Genomic DNA, 7300 nt, shown 5'->3' on the forward strand with positions numbered 1-7300 from the left:
AATAAAACAGTGACTTAATTGAAAAAATTATATATAGAGGTGTATTATTGTAATTGTTCCTAAATATATAAGATAAAATTATATATTTTTTCGGGTCGGGTCGGGCCAAGTCTGGTATTTTTCACCTTAAACCTGAACCCGAATTTTTTTTAAAAAAATCCAATCGGGTCGGATCGGGTCAGGTTAAAACCCATCGGGTTCAAGTCCATGCCCATCCCTACAATAGTTGGGTGACTAAATAAGTTGTTTACCCAAAAAATAATAGCAAAGGATTCATTAATTATAGTTGTTAATGCTACACTGCTCATCCTATAATTAATAACAAGCCTATTAAGGTGTGTTTGATTCACGGAATGTAAGATTACCAAGGAATATGATTATTTGGAATGTTGTATTTTGTGTTTGGTTGATTTAGCAGGAATGTAAGATTACCTTATTTGGTTAAAAGAATAAAAATTATTAGAATGTATATTTGACCAAATTGTCTTATATAATAACAAGTGAATCATATAATACTATAAGATATTATATATTTCAAAAATTTAATTCATAAAAATTATATTTTTTTTACAAAATTGAAATATAAAAGTTTAATGAAAGGGTAAAATTTTATTTTAACCCTGAACTTCATATAAATTTTAATTATAGATTTTTTGTAAATCTAAAATAGTTTAAGGATAAATTTGTAATTTAACCTTCGTAGAATTTTTATTATTCAATGACAGAAGAATGATATTTTTGAAAAAATAATTTAAGGGCATTTTAGTCCAAAGCGCCGGTAATCCAATAATACATAAGGGAAGGGGGTTATGACATTCCCGGTAATATACCCCAAAAAATCTACTATTGATAATAAAACATTATCAGGAATGAAATTACTGACCAACCAAACGGGAAAATGTGGATTCCATTCCCGGAAGAATCCCATATTCCCCGAACCAAACACACCCTTAAAGTCATGCCATCTAATCTCCCATCTTTCAGGCTACTGTTTTATACAGCGATGGCACAGGGGTGGGGCAGGTGTTTTTCCCTTCCCAACCCCGACTCGAAATATATTGATTCAACTCACCCCGTCCCCGTCCCAATGATTATTAACCTTTTTCCAAATCCAAACCTAATCTAACTCGATCTAATATATTGATACTTCAAAATAAAAAATATATAATAAATATTAAACAATCAAATAATTATATTTTAACATTATAAAGAGAGAAATCCCTAAAACATTATATATATATATACTGGGTAATTTATATTAGGTCGGATTGGGTCAATGGTTTTTACCTTAAACCCAACCCGCCCCAACTCTCTATTATATAATCCACCCTGAAATTTCAAAAAAAAAGAAACCCCCCCTCATTCAATGCCTAGTATACAAGCAGCACCAGGTCTTCACGGTACTAATGGAAAGCCTGATTTAGTCTCAACATTATTCTACTGTTTCAGATATACTTTAAGGCATTACTCTTCCATCTGAACAGTTTCCTAATATTCTTATACAAATTAGATTGACACTTATGATATCTATTAAGGACGTTGTGGTCTTCGTTCAAACTCTGTTGTTGTAAAGCTATTGCAAGCTGTAAATCTGAGGTGTGATGACATCAACAAAGAATCAATAATCAAGAACCACTGATGTTTATAGAAAATTTTAATCCATTCATGAAATATTTTAACTCGACCAATTTTCCAAATAAGCAAATATAGAATACAACGTTTCAGAAATATGATCAAATGTCTTATATCCACAAAATAATGGGCTCCAATTTATCACTGAGACTAATTAGAAAATGCTGCATTCAGAGAATTATAGTATAAAAATAATAAATAGACAACCGAAAGTTGGTGGAATTACGTTATATCCAACCCAGCTTGTGCTGCACTATCAATGCTGGCAATGTAGTCCTGCGGAAGAGGTAAATTTTTATGTTTCATTCAAGTTGATCAAAAATTCAAAATTGACATTCAAAATACTCTTGCCAAAGGGAAATACATACAGATGTACTAGCCATAGCATTTTGTTCATCCCAAGAACCATTCGTGTGACTATCCACCTTGAATTCCTTAAAGTTGCCAGTCATAAACAGTGTGTCTCCATTGACCTGAAAGCATGGATTAAGTTTTGGACACCAGACTTAAAAGAACAAGAACAGAAACAAAATTGGTTCACAACAGTTGAGAGGTTCAAATTTAAAATTTTAAGAACTTTAGCCAACACTTTCAAAACATTTTTATCTTATTAGAAAGTTAAATAGGGAAAAGGCAATAAAAGAATTGGCGAAATCCATCATCATATGAAGAGCATTTAAAAGGTTCTAGTGTTATGGAATATGGATCAGACAAGGAAAAACCTATATCTCATGCAATTTTTTATATTCTTTCCATTAAAAAGGCATAGTTGTTTACTGTGAACTTTTTTACAGCATGGCATGGAGAAAGATTTAGTGTCCCTCAAAGCACAATATGTAAAGTCAGGAGTAATACTCTGCCCTTTGCTCAATTTATAGTCTACAATCAACAAACAGGGAAACCCACAGACAGCAGCTATAGCTAGAACTTCCATCCTAAAACCATCGGCTGGCATAGGTTTTTGTTTCCTTATATTTGGAGCTTTCCATTTCTTCTCAAAGCTAAAGCAAAAATAGAATACAATCATCCCAGTTAAACAACATGACAAATCAACACAGCAAACATGCAGTAGCCAACATTATCAACAAAGGATCTTTCTTGAGGACTGCAATATACTTTGTAACTTCAAAAAAAAAACCACCATATATTCCAACTTTACCAAGGTTGACTGCAATTATAAATGACATCCAAAGCACAATGAAGTGATTCTTGGTTAAGATGATCTCAAGGTAATAATTTTACCTCATTGAGTTTCTCCCACACCAAATCGGGCTGATTTAAATAGCCTTGGTCAGTAACTAAAAGATAGAGTTCACCGTAATACTGCATGAATTTCATCAAATCAATAAACAATTAAAACAGAGCAATTAAAAAAACTGATTGTAAACTCAGTTTATTAATTTACTAAAGTTGTTCAAGAGTTATAAAAGCATAATTAGCAATGGAAAAAGGACACCAGAGGCCCCTAAACTATGATCAAATGATCATTTTGGTCACTGAACTTTCAAAAGTTATAAAATGGTCATTAAATTTTATCAAACTATTACAAAATTATAATTAAATTTATCGAACTTTATTATTATAACATTGTAGTGACTATTTTGTAATATTTCAATAAATTTTATAATCATTTCACAATAGTTTGATAAGTTTAATAACCAAAACAATCATTTGATCATAGTTTAGGGACCTCTGGTGTACTTCACCCATTAGCAATCCATAGACTTAGGGATGACAACTCAACCCGAACCCGACGGTTCCGACCCGACCTGACCCGATCGGGTCAGATTTTTTTAAAAAAATTAGGGTTTGGGTTGGGTTTTTTAATGCACTGTTTGGGTCGGGTCAGGTTTAGGGTGGAAAAAATCCGACCCGACCCGAAAATATATATAATTTTACCCTATATATTTAGGGATAATTACAATAATACACCTCTATATATAAATTTTTTTCAATTAAGTCACTGTTTTTATTGAATAAAAATATTTTTTTTGTTATTTCGGGTCGGGTTTCCAAGTCATATTCGGGTCGGGTCAGGTGAAACCTTAATTTTGTCGGGTCGGGTCGGGTCACGGGTAGAAGACCCTTTCTTCTCGGGTCGGGTCGGATGGCCTAAAAACCTGACCCGACCCATTGCCATCCCTACATAGACTGCTATTAGCAATAACTCGCAAAAAATGATTCCAGCTCCTAACCTTAAACGTGGTGCTGAAATGATTATTTCGAAAGAAAACACGAGTTCACGTCCCTTGAGTCAGTCTTGTAAGAAAAAAAGCCTGCAAATACGTTAACAGTATGCTGAACAACAAGCTTCCTCATGCCATGAAGATATAATGACAGTACTGGAATATAATATTACATCTTTAAACGGATAAAAAGTTCCTCAACATACCCAGAAAAGGTCAATTGACTAGCATTGTTCTTCAAGAAGTTCCTAATCAGTTCCCCTGTATCGCATGAAGAAAATTAGTACTAGGCTACCTTGTATTAAATGCATGAAAATAGCTAAACAAAAAAGTCCATTTGTATAAAAAAGGGATTTTAAGAATTAAAAAATGAAAACAGAAATGGATAAGAGAATACATTAGTTATCCTTGTAACAATTCTTGAGGAAGCAACAAGCAACCAGTAAGTTAAATAGCAAACACAACAAACAATGAAGCTAAATCCGATGAAAGAAACATAATCACACCCTAAAAAGATACAGATTTACATTTTTGATAAGGTGCACCAACTAACCTTGCTGTGGAGTGATTTCATCTTTAGACCTCATATTGGAGTCCCTACAGCTGTTTTGTCAGCTTGTTTTGCAAGAAGTACCTCACCTTCATATACAGGCTCACGGTCTTGATATGTTGTTGTTACTGAATCTAGTATGCACTCTTCACCTTCTTTTATAGGTTCACTTCCATCAAGATTAGAAGTAAACGTTTTAGGCACATCTGTATGATGTATTCTGTCACTAGATGCATCTGAACCAGCATTCTGCAAAGATACAGACAGCTCTTCTGTTGTGTCACAACCATCAACGTTATTTGGAATGTCAAGAGCATCAATTGCATATTTGGATTGGATCTCAATCTTTTCACCCCATTCTGAAATTTCAGTATAGTTTCCATCTGTATAAATACTTTCGGCAAGAGAAAAAGGAGCTGCATCTTCAATCTGGAGCAATTCATCAACACTACTCCCCTTAATAACCATGGTCTTAACATTATTCTTCTTCTTGACCACATCATTAGAAAGGGTAATATCCCCAGATTTGACATAAAATGATTGATCCTGAATAACACCATTAGTATTTAGGAACTCTTCCTTTGAGATTGATAGGGTCTCAAAACAAGTCTGATCACCACTATTGTTGCTCAAGGAAGTGCAATTATCTGATAAGGATGGTTCCTGCTGCTGCAAGTTCTGATGCTTAACGCCTTTGTCTCCCTCTTGTTCCTCTACAGAATCTACAGAAACCGGGTTGTTTGAACATGATCTTATATCGAAACTGCCAGGATCACCAACTGAGGTTGGCGATTCAGTTTCTGATAGTTTCAAGGCTTTCATTAGCTCTTCTTCCTCCTCAAGATCCCCTTTTCCTAAGCTTTTCTGATCAGAAACAGAACGAGGAGAATCATCAAATGATCTGGTTTTTGTCAGGTTGGGAGAGGGAACTCCAAGGGTTGCAGTTGTTGCGGCTGCAAAATCCACACAATCTTCAGAATTGTTTTTACATGGAACCTCCATTTTTCGTGTTTCCAATGTTACAAGCTCCCCCCATAATAGTATTGTAGGATTTTGACCCGATGGTACTCGCAGTTTCATAGTCCTGACACGTGTACCATGACAATAAACCATCAAATACTGAACAATTAAATTTGTACTACTGATGTGTAATTAAACTAAAATCAAGATGTGCAGGTCCAAGCCCTGTAAAATACAGAACAGTAGTAATATGAACGGTTGTAAGAAATGAAATGTAAAATACAGAAGGAAACAAATAATAAACATGAAAAGCAAACAATTCTATCTGAAAATAAATGAAAATGCTATCATGATTTGCGGTCATAAAACTTACATGCAGACATATCTTTGGGGTGGGTATGATAAAGCATTCCATGAAAAATTTTGGCACAAAAACACTAATGCACTTAGAAGAATATTAAATTTCAATAAGATTAAAAAGTATATTAGTAACACATTAAATTCAATAAATCCAAGATTTGTTATACTTTTGCAATAATTAAAAATGACATATTGAATCTTATATGCATAAAGCACTACACAATGTTTATGCATTTAATATGGATACCAATTGCTAATAAGAACATATGCATGAACATTTAACCATATGCATTTGCATATTAAAGATGTGAAAACTAAGCATACATATATAAATATGCAAAAAGTAAAAGAACGAGTTTCATCAAAATTCAAGCAATTAAAATCAATTGATGAACATTCAAACTAATTACTATATAGTCATGCAATAGAAAAATATATTTCATAAATCACAATTTGTATTATTTAGATTTGCATGAATGCAAATCTATTAAAAATCATTTTCTATAATTCCCCCTTACTTGATATCCCAAGAAAATTTTTAATGATAAAATTCATGGAATACTAATTTTTAAAAAATTGATATCAATTGATATTTGAAAAAGTATATGATATCAATTGTAGGTATGGAGGATGTTAAAGAAGGAATATTCAAGTTAAGAAAAATATTTAAAATTTTCTTACATATGCATCATTTAAATGATACCAATTGAAAGAAATTTTAAAATTAATATCATATTTGGTACCATAAATTTAAAGTGAATCAAATTAAAAATATATATTCAATAAATCATGGATATCACTTGGTGAAAGAAATATAATTTTCAACAAAAGTACATTTTTGGTCAAGATATTTTAAAGAAATCATAAAAGTATTACTTGATCAAAACAAATATTATGATGAACTAAATAATGATAAAAGCTTTTAATTTTGAAATATGTTCATCATAAGACATTTTCAACATACATGAGATAACAAACAACATGTAATCATTCACGTTCAATACTCAGGCATGCATAAAAATCAATAGGTAACCAACATACAAAATCAATAAACTTTAAGTTTAGAAGTTACCCATTATTCCTTTGTGTGATTAGAGCATCCAAAACTTTTACCGTTATTATCATCAGGGTTTCAAATCGCGGTCACGGTCGCGTTTTCGGTTATTTCAGATTTACCGTGATTGCGGCCATCGCGAACGCTATTGTGGTCGTCGCGGGTAACTCGAACGGCAGCGAAACCGCTATATCGCAGCCGAAATCGCAATCGCGAACCATTTTTTAAAACCCTGATTATCATTGCTCCAACACACCTATAAGAGACATTTACTTTGTTTTCAGTGCCCAAATTGCTTTGGGTCCTTGAATATTAGTTTCAACGCATCTAATTCCCTTAGAAACTCATACTTATCTAATTTTGAAATGTTTTCTATTTTTAATATGACAAGTATGTTCCATGTGACAATAAAAATGACAGCGTGAGCATTTTGTCATTATTAAGCTAGATGAATTATTTAAAAAGATTTCTTTTTCTTCAAATGACCATAGTTAGCTCTATTGAAATTTAGAAACTTGTCGATCGGTTGGGAGTCCTCCATGTAAAATGAGATGGAAG

The 7300-nt window shown here is 32.7% G+C and overlaps 1 pseudogene; it reads right to left on the reverse strand.

Moving 5' to 3' along the window:
- Positions 1–1838: 1838 nt before the first annotated feature.
- Positions 1839–5370, reverse strand: LOC120140895 (annotated as a pseudogene).
- Positions 5371–7300: the final 1930 nt, after the last annotated feature.

The sequence above is a fragment of the Hibiscus syriacus genome, unplaced genomic scaffold (genome assembly GCF_006381635.1).
Source record: "Hibiscus syriacus cultivar Baekdansim isolate YM2019G1 unplaced genomic scaffold, ASM638163v2 tig00002237_pilon, whole genome shotgun sequence".
In the NCBI taxonomy this organism is placed as follows: domain Eukaryota; kingdom Viridiplantae; phylum Streptophyta; class Magnoliopsida; order Malvales; family Malvaceae; genus Hibiscus; species Hibiscus syriacus.